Raw genomic sequence first — 13325 nt, 5'->3', positions numbered from 1 at the left:
TTATGTGGTTGACATTATTTTATCTTTGTCTCGTAATCAATTTTAATATGGTGTCGTTTTTTATTTATCTTTGTATGATTTGTATGTTGGTTTTTTTTCTTTATACGCAATTCTACCCATTTAAATAGATTTTAAATAAAATAGCATTGATGAGCCGAGCTCGAACCAAGCTTTGGCTCTTTTAAGGGTTACTGAAACGAGCTCGAGCCAAAATGAGCCGAGCTCGAGCTTTATGTTTTACTCGCGAGCAGAGTTCGAGCTCAAATTAGTAGGCTCGAACCGAGCCGAGCTCGAGCTCAAGCTTCATGAATACATCACGAGCCGAGCTCGAACCTAGTCGGGCTCGGGCTCGGCTCGGTTACACCCCTATATAAAATTACATTTATTCAACCCATGTAATAAACAAGATTTTTAAAGATATGTTGTTTTACGTAGTATATAAAATTACATTTATTCAACCCGTGTAATAAACGAGGTTTTTAAAGATATATTTTTTTTATTATTTGGTATATAAAATTGCATTTATTCAACCCATGTATTACACAGGGTTCTAACCTAGTATAAATATATATAATTACCAAATTGCATTTATTCAACCCGTGTATTACACAGGGTTCTAACCTAGTATAAATATATATAATTCACCTTTATATATGAGAAGGATAGAATGAAAACCCATTTAAATTGTAAAAACTCAAAAAATACCTTTGTAAAAATCATATTATAAACCTATAAATTAGTAACTTATTTATGCATAGATATGTTGTAAGTTTAGCTTTGGGAGTGTTTCAAAAAATAATTGGAATTTTTCTTTTTAACCCTAAAGTATCAACATTTGACAATTTTAGTTTAAGGTTTTAATTCTTGGTAATCTAACCCCCTTTATTAATTTGATTTTTCACTTCTACTTCAAAAGTTTCCGTCCTATACAATTTAACCCCTTTGATTAATTTGGACTTCACTTCTAATTCAAAAGTTTCCATCTTTTACGATTTAACCACTTTGATTTTTTTACTTTTAACCTAAATCTTTTCAACTTTTGCAACTTTGACCCCGTATATTTTTCATCTATCGCAAGTTTTGTGTTTAACGTTTCGTTCTAGATTTTCCGAGTTAACATGCCACAACGTGCGTGTGGAGTTCAACATTTTTTCATCTATTTTATCCTGTTTGACAGACCCGTCACAACGCGTCTATTTTTCTCCGTTCGATAGGTCTGTTGCAATGCGTGGGTCATAGATCGACTCAATTATTATTTTCTATGTTTTACACATAGGCTCGCGGTCATGTAAGAAAAATTTGCCTTTCATCTAATATGATATATAACTAACGCATCCCCGCCGCATTGCGGCGGGTGGTAATTCTAGTTGATAATAAAAATAAGATAAGCTGAAAAAATAGTAAAGTATGATGAGGGTTACGTTGCTAGATTGTGGTCCTTCGTTCATGCAAGGACCACAAAGTACGTATATGGATTCTAACCAATATTGTTTTTGTTGGAGTAAATTGCCATTTTAGTCCCTGAGTTTTGTCTAAATTTGTCATTTTGGTCCAAATAGTTTTTTTCGCCTCTGGGTCCCTGAGTTTTTCCTTTTCTAACCATTTTGATCACATACCCTAACTCCATCCAAAAACTCCATTTTTAATCAGGGGTATTATAGGAATTTTCAATTTAAATACTTTCACTTGCCATTTTGATCCATTCTTTTATTATATACATTTTACCCTTTTTAAAATATAATTAACAGAAAAATACATGCTTAACCCTTTCTCTATCTTATCTCTCCCTCTCTCTCTCTATCTCTAAAACCACAACCACCGGTTACTCCACCTCCAACAATGGCAGCCATCACCACCTTCCACTGCTACCACCTTCACCCTCCTCCACCAAATCCGTGAACCACACACCGCCATCACCTACTTCCGCCACCCACCTTCACCCTCCTCCACCATCAGCCCCCACTTCACTACCTCCACCCGCATCCACCACCGACGCCCACCTCCGCCACCCACACGCCCACAACGCCCGTCTTTAAGAAACCCACTAAACTATTTAAAAAACCTTTAATCCCACCATCTAGCAACCACATCTATTAAACCCAATTCAATTGGTGAAATTGGGGCAAATAGGGTGTAGTGTTTCTGTGACGGAGTTGTGGTGGTGAGTGGCGGAGATGAGTGACGGTGGTGGAGGTGGGTAACCGGTGGTGGTTCTGGCTTTGGTGGAAGTGGCAGTCAAAAGTCAAACTTTTTTTTTTTTTTTGAACTGCCAACAAACTCAATCCCGAGCACTCTCGGGGCACCCACTGGACAAACGGAGTACTCCGAGAGTAACCCGAGTCCACCACCAATTCCGGGGAAAACCCGGTAACCCACCCGCCCGTAGGCACGACAGTGAAATTACCAGTAAAACCCGTTTAGCTCAAGGATCCAACCCAGGTTTCCCTGGGTCTCCTATCATTGCCCACCAGTGCCTCACTCTGCATCAAGTGGGAGTCGAACCTGCATCTCTCAAAAAAAATGCAAACCCTCCACCACTTGATCCAGAGATCATTGGCAGTCAAAAGTCAAACTACATATCCTAATTATTCCAAACCAAACTAACCAACTGTCTACACTCTCAAACCGTTGTAATTATTAATTATTCAAGCTAATCAGGTGTGGCTATAACCTCTAATAGATGATTTATGATTGAAAAATAGGTGACTGAATTCAGCCCCTATTTATATAAATTTATTATTTTTTTGATCGGAGATTGTTGCCATACATGATGACCGGAATCATGGTTGCGGCGGTGGTGTTAGGCGGTGATGGTAGTGGCGGCATGTGGAAAGAGCTCGATATCAAGTCAGGTTAGTGCTCAATTTTGAGAATTTAACCCACAGATTCTCGTTACATATTCGACCCCATTCATTCGTTCAATGATGTTTCGGTTTCTTGTAGGTGAAAAGAAGTTGATTAAAGAAAGTCCAGCAAGAATGGAGCATTTTGGAAAACAATCTTCCTGGTGAGTTGTTGTCGGTTTTTCTTATATACATCATAAATTTTAAATCTTAATGCTCATTTTAAATCTTTACATCTGCTATAACAGAAACAATATACGTTCGTGTCTTCGAAGAAAGGATGGATCTAATACAAGCTGCGATTGTCGGGGCACCCGAAACTCCTTATCACGACTGTCTCTTCTTCTTTGACATTTTTCTACCTCCGGAATATCCTCACGAGCCCCCGGTAATTATTATTTACTATCTCACATTAGTTTTTACCGAACCCTGAAAAGTCGATTAGTCTTCGTGCACACGGGTCACACTAAATCTAATATCTTACTATACATATACCCTTGTTAAAAACTCTGCACCTTTGGCTGCCTACAGATGATGCATTACGTGTCTGGTGGGCTTTGGGTCAACCCGAATCTATACGAGTCGGGAAGGATATGTCTTAGCCTTCTGAAGACCTGGACTGGAACCGGAACCGAGACATCGAACCCTGACGGATCCACAATTTTAAGGTAGGTCTCATTTCACTTCGGTTTTTACTCGTAATGTTTGTTTCATTCGGTTTTGAATCATAAGTGGCTCGGTTTTGGTGAAATGATGTAGCATTTTGAGGCACTTGTGGAGGAACATTTCAGCAAACGTTGCGTGCATATCTTGATGACTTGTAAGGCTTATATGGAAGGGGTTCCAGTAGGCTGTGCTATCGGCAGCCCGCATGTTGAGCCCGAAGGGCACACCGGGAATTCTACGGGTTTCAAGATCATGCTCTCGAAGCTCGTCCCTAAGCTCGTGGAAGCATTTGCCGCAAAGGGTTTCGATTGTGGATTTTTTAGATTTTTTTTTAGATTTTTTAGATTTTTTTTAGATTTTTTAGATTTTTTTTATTTTTTAGAATTCTTTTATTTTTTAGATTTTTTTTTTGATTTTTTAGAATTCTTTTGATTTTTTAGATTTTTTTGGATTATTTTAGTATTTTTTTTGATTTTTTAGAATTTTTTTGACTTTTTAGAATTTTTTGGATTTTTTAGAATTAGATCAAAATGGCAATTGAAAAGATTTAAAATGAAAATCCCCAAAATACCCCTGGTTAAAAATGGGGTTTTTGGATGGAGTTAGGGTATGTGACCAAAATGGCAACAAAAGAGAAAAGTCAGGAACCCAGAGGCGAAAAAAAAAAAAAACTATTTGGACTAAAATGGCAAATTTGGACAAACCTCAGGGACTAAAATGGCAATTAACTCTTTTTGCTGTGTATTCAAACCCCCCTATATGTAGGGGTGTTCAAAAAAATCCGAATCCAAAACCGAATCCGAAATATCCGAAAACCCGTATCCGAAATATCCAAATTTTCGGATATCCGAAAATTGGATAATCCGAAAATTCGGATTCGGATAGTGATTTTGAGAATTTTCGGATAATCAGATTATCCGAAAATATCCGAAAATTTAATTTTTATTTTTTTCGGATATCCGAATATCCGAAAATATCCGAAGTATCCGAAAAATATCCGAAATATCCGAAAAATATCCGAAATATCCGAAAAAATATCCGAAATTTATATTCGGATATCCGAAACTATCCGAAAAATCTGGTTCCAAATATTAAAAAATAATAAAAAAATAAAAATTAAATAAAAAATTGGACATTCGGATATCCGATTAGATATCCGAACCCGAATCCGAAATTTCGGATATCCGAAAATCGGATATCCGAAATTTCGATATCCGAAATTTCGGATTCGGGTTCGGATGTCAATATTTCACTAACCGAAATTTCGGATATCCGAAAACCGGATTATCCGATCTTGAACACCCCTACCTATATGTGGGTGATTCTCTCACCTGCCCCTAGTGACTACGACTATTGGTCGAGTATAGATTTATTGTTCTATTCAAGAAACCCCCTATTTATGTGCGTGCCTTGCAGGTGTAAATAAATCTAACTTATAATAAAAGACTCCAAATAATGCCACATGGCATTCTCTCCTTCAACCTCATAAATTTTATTTATATTTGTTTAATAAATATTATTTAATATTAATATTAATTAATAACCAATATATAGATATCACTTATTTTATTCTTATCTTTATCTAAAATTAATAAATAACTTCAATTTTGCAATTTAAACCTTTTGTTTTTTTTACTTTTAATCTAAAGTTTTTCATCTTTTGTAGTTTAATTCCAACTCTTTTTTATTTTCAATTTTGGTCAACCATACTTTTCATATTTCCCAAGTTTTTCGTTTCGTTCTAAATTTTGTGAGTTAGCGCACCGCAACGTGCGTGTGGTGTTCAACATTTTTTTCGTAAATTTTTTTTCGTTTGACTGGCACATCGCGTCACATCTATTTTTTTTTTTGCGTTTGACAAGTTCGTCCAACACGTGGGTCCTGGATGGACTTGGTTATTTTTTCTATGTTTTACGTTTCGGTTTAATTTCTCAGCAACGGGTGTGCGTGATTCAAAGATTTTACGTCTGCTTTTCGCTCGGCGTTATTTTTTCCCATTTTTATTTATTTTATTTTTATGAGCTTTTCCGGTGTTGGTGGTCGTCGACAATGGTATAGTATTGCTACTATTTAACACAGTTTTATGACAACCGCTGCAACGCAGGGGCTTAATACTAGTATAATATAATATAATAATTAAGCAAAGGGGTATGTATTTGTGGTTGTATAAAAGTCGCAACTTTTATTTCTACTAGAGAGGCAACCCAAGTTGTTTTTTCTAGAGTTATATATAATAATATAATAATTAAGCAAAGGGGTATGTATGTATGGTTTTTTAAAAGTCGCAACTTTTTATGCTAGAGAGGCAACTCAAGTTGCTTTTTGTAGGGTTATATAATATCGTTTTTATTATACAACACCTTCTAATACAAAGGTCTATAACCTAGTGCTACAATAATTTCGAATTTTCTAGTAAAAATGTTATTGTAATAAATACTATAAATAATGTAAAAATGTTATTATAATAATTATTATGATTTAACATATAATGTTATTTAACGGATACATGATCGTAATTACTTTCAACATGGGTTGTATTTGTGCAAGTCATAATAGAGTAAAATATATGTAATATAACTCTATAACAAGTCTCTAAAGTCAAAATTAAACATTGAAGTCTCTACATAGTATGTTCTTGTTATCACTCACAAGCTATTTTGAACCATTTACATGTGTGCAATTTATTCACTGCCTTTTGTCCTTTCACATAATACAATACAATTTTTCTTTTGACATTTTTATTACAATCGATGGTTCATTCATTTATGATAAAAACAAACTAGAATAGATCTTTTCCATTCATTTTTTAATGATAATGATTTCAATATATATATATATATATACATATATATATATACACATATACATATATATATATACATATATACATATATATATACATATATATATATATATAGGGTTAGGGTAAAACAAAAACCTATATAATTTGTGAGAATTTAGAGAACTCGGACTTACGAAAGATTTTTTTACAAAAAATTCTAAAAAAATCAACTTTTCCAAAAAAAAAACCTTGTTTTTTCGTTTACGGCTAACGTAAATGCTATAAAAAGCGATGCCATGCTTATGTCATCACATTTTTACAGCTTATGTAAGGGGCCAAAAAACACCATTTCAAATTTTTTAAAGTTTTTTTACGACAGTCTTTTCTAACAATTTAATCTAGCGGTGTGAACAATTTGGGGGAAAACTCGCACGGGAAGTTCGAGTTCTCTAAGTTTTCACAACTCGAAGGGGTTTCCTTCTCATCTTGATCTCATATACATATAGGGAGGGGCTCATGCGAGAACTCCATTTATTGTGAGAACCGCGAGAACCAATGTGAGCACAACCTAAAACAGCTAAAAAAACCTAACCCCCCCCCCCCCCCCCAAAAAAAAAAAACCTAACCCCCCTCCCAAGCTAAATGCTAAAAACTAAAACCCTCAAAAAACCTAAAAATAACCCAACCCCCCCCCCCCTCAAAACCTAAACCCCCCTCCCCCACCCCTCAAAAACCTAAACCCCCCCCCCCCCCCAACCCCCCAAGCTAAAATGCTAAAAACTAAACCCCCAAAAAACCTAAAAAATTCTAAAAAAATCAAAAAAAAAATCTATTTTTTTTTAATATTTTTTATGCTCAAATCGCTACTTTTAGTGGCAAAAAAAAAAAAAAAAATAAATTTTTTTTGGCTTCGAAAAGTAGCGATTTTTATATAAAAATATTAAAAAATTTTTTTATGTGATTTTTAGCTATTTTTAGGCATTTTTGGTTGTGTTCACATTGGTTTTCGCGATTCTCGCAATAAGATGTGGTTCTCGCATGATTTTCTCCCTATATATATATATATATATATACATATAAACACACACACATACATACATACATACATACATACATATAGAGGATGGATCATAAAAAAACAACTTTAAATGAGAAAGCCAAAAAACTAACTAAAAAAGCTTAAAAAAACGTACCAAAAATTTGTTTTTTATTGAATTTTTTGTATTAAAAATCACTATAAATAATATATAAAGAAAAACTAAAAAAAAAAAAAACCTAAGACTAAACCGTAAACAAAAACCCCAAGAAAACCTAAACCCCCACCCACACCCCTCAAAAAACCTAACCCCCACCCCACACCCAAAAACCTAATGCTAATGCTAATCCTAATCCAAAACCTCCAAAAAAAACTAATCCTAAAAGCTAAACTAAACTCAAATGCTAACTTTAAATATATAATGCACATGTGTAGTACCAAATTTTTTTTGAAAAAAAGTTTTTTTATACAGAAAAAGTAGCAATTTTTTTCTAAAAAATTGTAAAAAAATGGCATGTTTTTTAAGCGTTTTTAGTTAGTTTTTTAGTTTTCTCATTTATATGTATTTTTCTCATGATATATATATATATATATATATATATATATATATATATATATATATATAGAGAGAGAGAGAGAGAGAGAGAGAGAGAGAAAGTGTAAAATACAATATGTCTAATCGTAAGATGCGTACGCGACGACCAGATCATAACACGTGTCATTCTTTTATTTTCACTTCCAAGGGCAAATCAGATAATTCCTTTCAACACCAGATTACGAGTTTGTTACATCACAATCCCGGTATTTATGATTCGAATCAGTTTCAAATATTCTAGAAATTTTTATAACTATTTAGTGTGGTTCAATATTAGCGATTAAGGTTTCAATCAAATTCGATTGCAATGGATCCACAGAGTAGCGCCGGACGAAATATAGAAGATGTAAATCATGATTATAACATGCGTATTTACATGTTTTTTTTTTGTTTTTCCAACCTATGTGATTTTTATGTGATTTTTTAATATAACTTGCATGATTATAGTTTATGTTGTATTTACTAACATGTGTAAAGGAAAGAGTGTATATTCCAGATGTAGAATCGTCACGTATACCTGCAGAAGACATGCAATTTAGTTCCATTAAACAAGCACAGATGTCTTACCAAACATATGCCAAGAAGTCTATTTTTTCTAGTCTGAAAAAGGTGGCGAACAATTTAGTGGTGGTATTATAAAGTCAAAATATTTTGTATGCTCGAAGGAGGGGCATAAGTCACAAAGTATAGATAATTCTTATTCAAAGGAAAAAGAGGCATATAAAAACAGGAATAGAACTTCTGGTCGAACGGGATGTAAAGCAACAAATTTTCCTTGGTTCAACGGATGGCATATCAATACACAGTTAAAAAGTTGGTAGATGGGCATAATCATTTACTTGTTGTAAATCCTAATATCAATCCGGATCACAGTGGTTGATTGTTTTAGTCCAAAACACCTATTGATTAGGTGAATCAAGAATGAAGATGAAGCTAATGGTATGATGAATACAACAAGTGTTGTATTGAATCCAAACAAGAAGATAATCAATAAAGCACCTTGGAAATCTGATTAAGCACAATGAGTAGAGATTGAAATGTAAACAACACTAATATTCACCAAGTGTGGCCAAAAGCTTGGCTAGGGCAACAATACAATGGTTTATATAGATCCTGACTTGCCAGCATAATTACAATTATGCTGGCAACTTAACTACACTAGGTCAGGTTTGCTACTTTCATATAATTACAAAATCAGCCCCTAGACTTTAAATAAGCTACAAACTACATCAAAACTAATCCAGTGCAAGTATCAACGATCTCATAAGCTCCAACAGTATCCCCCTAGATCATTGCATACTTGTTTTTCATTCTTTAGTAGTTTCCACTAGATTGTCTGCAGCTTTCTTTTCTGGCTCTGGAGGGACTCTAGAGGGACTTCTGCATTCCCTGTAGCTTCTGGTGTTGCTTGTACCTCGGTCGTTGTTGCAGGAGTTTCTTGTGTTAAAATAACTTCACTTGTTGATGGTTATTCCTCCATAATGGACTCATATGTGGATGAGGCCAGAGGTGATGATGTTGCTTGAGAAGTTGTGGTGGGCTCCTTTGTCGATGAGGAAGACTTTTCTTTCTTTCTCTCGTGCTTTTTCTTCTTCCTTTCTTCCTTTTTCTTTTCATCCGCATCCTTTCTTTTCTCGATCTTATCAACAATGTCGAGCATCTCTCGTTTTCTCTTCCAGGCTCTTTCCACTGCCCTTTGAAACAACATGGCCTCTTCTAGATTGGAGTTTCCAGCTCCAACATTTATACGATTTGCATTCAGCACCGTTAAATCAGAGAGTCCGAACGTAAAGACATCCATTGGATCCAATATTCGAATATCTTCATTTGCGTTCGATCGGATCACCGCTTCACCAGTATGGCTATCATAAAACCACTTCTTGAAATTGTTTAGACAAACTAGAACTTCATCTGTGTTGGTGCATATTCTGTGACAACAACTTAGATTTGGTCTTTGGATATCTTGTAATTAGTTTAACGATAAACGGTTAGCAGGTTTAGCTTTGTATTAGTGAGATAATTGAGTTTGGGCTAAACTAAACCCAGATTAAACCCAGATTGGGTGATGGGGGGCGAATTGGGCCTGTCCAATTCGCAGCCCAAGAGTGTTTAACCTAGCCCAGTTGTGAACCTTGTGTTATATAAACAAGGTTAGGCTTTAGGGTTTAGGTTAATCAGCCAAAAACAGTTGTGTGAGAGATAGAATTTCGTGAGAGCTAGGGCTTGGACGAAATTGAGTGTTTGTTAGGGTTTTGATTGATTGTAATTCCTTGTGATTGATAATCAATAGAAACCCAGTTTGATTGGAATTGCTGTTTCTGTTTCCTACACGTTTTCTGCTTATTCTGATCAAGAGGATTCCGCACTCTTGATCGGATTGACAATTCTGTGAAGATCCATACACATCAAGGGGACTTACAATTGGTATCAGAGCATTAGGCTCTTGAAGGCTCGGTTCAGAATTGTGTTCTGCAGAATCAGGGAGTTTTTCGATTTTTTTGTTAAACCTGAAAATTAGGGTTTTTAAAATTTTCAAAATTTTGTGTTGGTTTGATAAAATTTTTGAAAATATTTGGCTGTTTTGATCTTCTGGTTTGTTTGTTTGGTGATTTTCAGGATTTCTGGAAAGATTCGGTTGATTGTTTGAAGGATTTTGGCTGGAAACACTTGAAGATTCGAAGATTGTTCTTCGTGTTCTTCACGTTATTCGATCAGTTCTTGATAATTTTCGAAATTAGTTTGCTGATTTGCTGTTTTGATTTTGCAGGAAGTTGTTACGAAATCTTGGAAAATCTCAGAAATTTGAAACAGATCAAGTTTCTAAATTTAACTGGCGAATTTGATTAATTTCGCTGACTGACCAGCGAAATTAACACACCAGCGAATTTGTGACTAAATTACTCGGTGACCAGCGAAGTTAAATCCAAAGGCGACTTTGGTAATCGTATAATTTTCCACAGCGAAATTATTACGATTTTCGGCGACTTTATAGATCGTCGTAATAGCGCAATTGACCAGCGAATTTAGTGAATTTGGAGCGAAATTGATCAGCGAACTTGGCAGCAAATTTATCAGCGAACTTGAACTTGACAGCGAAATAGACCAGCAAATTTAATTGACTGACCAGCGAATTTAATTGCCTTCCAGCGAAATTAACAGAAAATTTAAAATCCAGCAAATTTAAAAAGGTGGAATTTCCGTTGGCAAGCGTCGATAAAATTTCAGTGTTTTGCAAATAGAAATTTGATCCGTAGCTCGTTTGATGAAACCGTTTGCGCCGTTGAATTCGTGTGATTATTAGGAAAAAAAAACCTCTGGAAAATCCCGAATTCGGTTTTTGACATTACATATCATTGGATTCGTCTTTTCGAGACGATTCTAACGGTGTAATATGGTAATCACTGTTTTCGGAAAATTTTGTACGGTTTTCTCAGTCTGCAACGTTAAAATGTCGAACATGTCTACTTTGAATGAGCTGTTGAAGATGGAGCATGAGGTTGGCACTACCAACAAACCACCTAAGATGATGAAGGTGGAAAATTATCTGACATGGAAGGATCGTTTTCAGTCCTTCATTGAATATTAGGATACGCGCATGTGGATATGTATTGAAGATGGGTACACGAACCCTACACATGACTTTGAGGGCAGACCACGTAGAACAGCCTATGTGAACATTGCAAGATAATGATAAAAAGATGTATGAGGCTGAAAAGAGAGCATTGGCTGCAATCAAAATGTCGTTACCTGATAGCATCAAACATATGTTCAAGTAGTACACTAATTCAAAGGATATGTGGGATGCTTTGGAGAAAAGATACGCTGGAAATGCTGATGTCAAGAAAAACAAGATTGATCTACTGAAGAAGCAGTTTGCTGTTTTCAAGTACATGAAGCATGAGTCACTTGAAGACGTCATCACTTGTTACTACCATCTGATGTCAGAAATGTAAAATTATGAGATCGATTGCTATACTGACGTTGAGAAGAATGACAAGCTGCTAGATGCTTTGCCTACCAAGTGGGATATCTACACTCTTATGATCAAGGGTGAAGCAGATTATGAGATAAAAGAGCTTGAAGAGGTTGTTGGCAAGCTGAGAGCTTATGAGCTCAGCATGAAGAAGAAAGATACTGGATATGATCAGGTTCAAGATCCATCGGTCTACAATGGGCTTACATCTTCTTCATCTCACAACGCTTCTAGCGACTCTGCTATTGCGTTTTTATCATGTGAAAATGAGCAGGTCATGGTGAATCAGGATGGTGATGTGTGTTTTGTTGCTGCTTCAGGAGGAACATCAGGAGCAAAGAAAACATCAGCTGCTAAGCAGAGTAGTAGTGCTAAGTCGATGCCAAAGAGTGTGAAATCTGCTGAGGAACATCTTGCTCTACTTGCTTCGTTTGTTGCTTCTTATGAAAACTACATTCAGGGAAAGATTTCTGATCCTGCTACTTTAGATGAAGACTATGATCAGATTGATCCTGATGATCTTGAAGAAATTGATTTGCAATGGCAAATGGCCATGATTTCTTGGCGTGTGAAGAGGTTCATGAACAGGACAGGAAGAAAGTTTGTAGGAAGGAGTGTTGGTTTCGACAAGACCAAAGTGAGGTGCTTTAACTGTCAAAGTTATGGGCATTTTGCTAGGGAATGTCAGAAACAAAAGCAAGATAATTCGAGTCAGAGTTCAAACAACAGGAATGCATCAAACAACTCTAGCTCAAAGGCCTTGATCTCTACAGCACGAGAAGGTTCGTATGACTGGAGCATTCATCTAGAAGACAATGAGAATGCCACTCAGGCATTCATGGCAGAGATAGTGCCTATTAATGATGATAAAGCTACTGAGGGAGATGCTGAAGTGAACGTTGATGCTGAGGTGAAGGTTGAGAATCAAGCTGAAGAAAAGATGGGTGATCAGACATCAGTTGCTGCTGAAGATGAAAAGCAAAAGTCTGACCATGAAAGAGAAGCTGAAGAAAAAGATGCTAAATACAAGAGAATGGAAGCTCAGCTTGCGGCTCTAATGGCCAACCTTGATAAACAAACAGGAGAGGTAAAAACTAATTCTGTGTGTTTAAAATGCCGTGAACTACAGGGTGAGGTTGACAGGTTGTCCACACACAACCAAAGTTTGGTAAGCGAAATGTCTAACACATTAAAGAATCAAATTTTTTCGCTAAAAGAAATGAATCTCTTTACTTGAAGAAAATAAAAGGTTATGAATCTGAAATTGATTCTTTAACCTGCAAACTAAACAAAAAAACTTCAAGTCATAGACTTAGCTCATGACATGATGGCTGAGAAAACAAAAGAGATTTCTGATAAAAACAAAGAGTTGTCAGATGCACAACTCAAAATTGTTGAACTTGAAAAGAAATTGGGTCAATTCAGGGATT

At 35.6% G+C, this 13325-nt stretch overlaps 1 pseudogene; it reads left to right on the top strand.

The window, feature by feature from the left end:
* The first annotated feature begins 2810 nt into the window (after window positions 1–2810).
* Window positions 2811–5180, top strand: LOC110933622 (annotated as a pseudogene).
* The last annotated feature ends 8145 nt before the right edge of the window (window positions 5181–13325 follow it).

This window comes from Helianthus annuus, chromosome 4, assembly GCF_002127325.2.
Source record: "Helianthus annuus cultivar XRQ/B chromosome 4, HanXRQr2.0-SUNRISE, whole genome shotgun sequence".
Lineage (NCBI taxonomy): Eukaryota > Viridiplantae > Streptophyta > Magnoliopsida > Asterales > Asteraceae > Helianthus > Helianthus annuus.
Note: the sequence above shows the minus strand (reverse complement) of the source record. Positions and strands in the feature narration are given on the sequence as shown.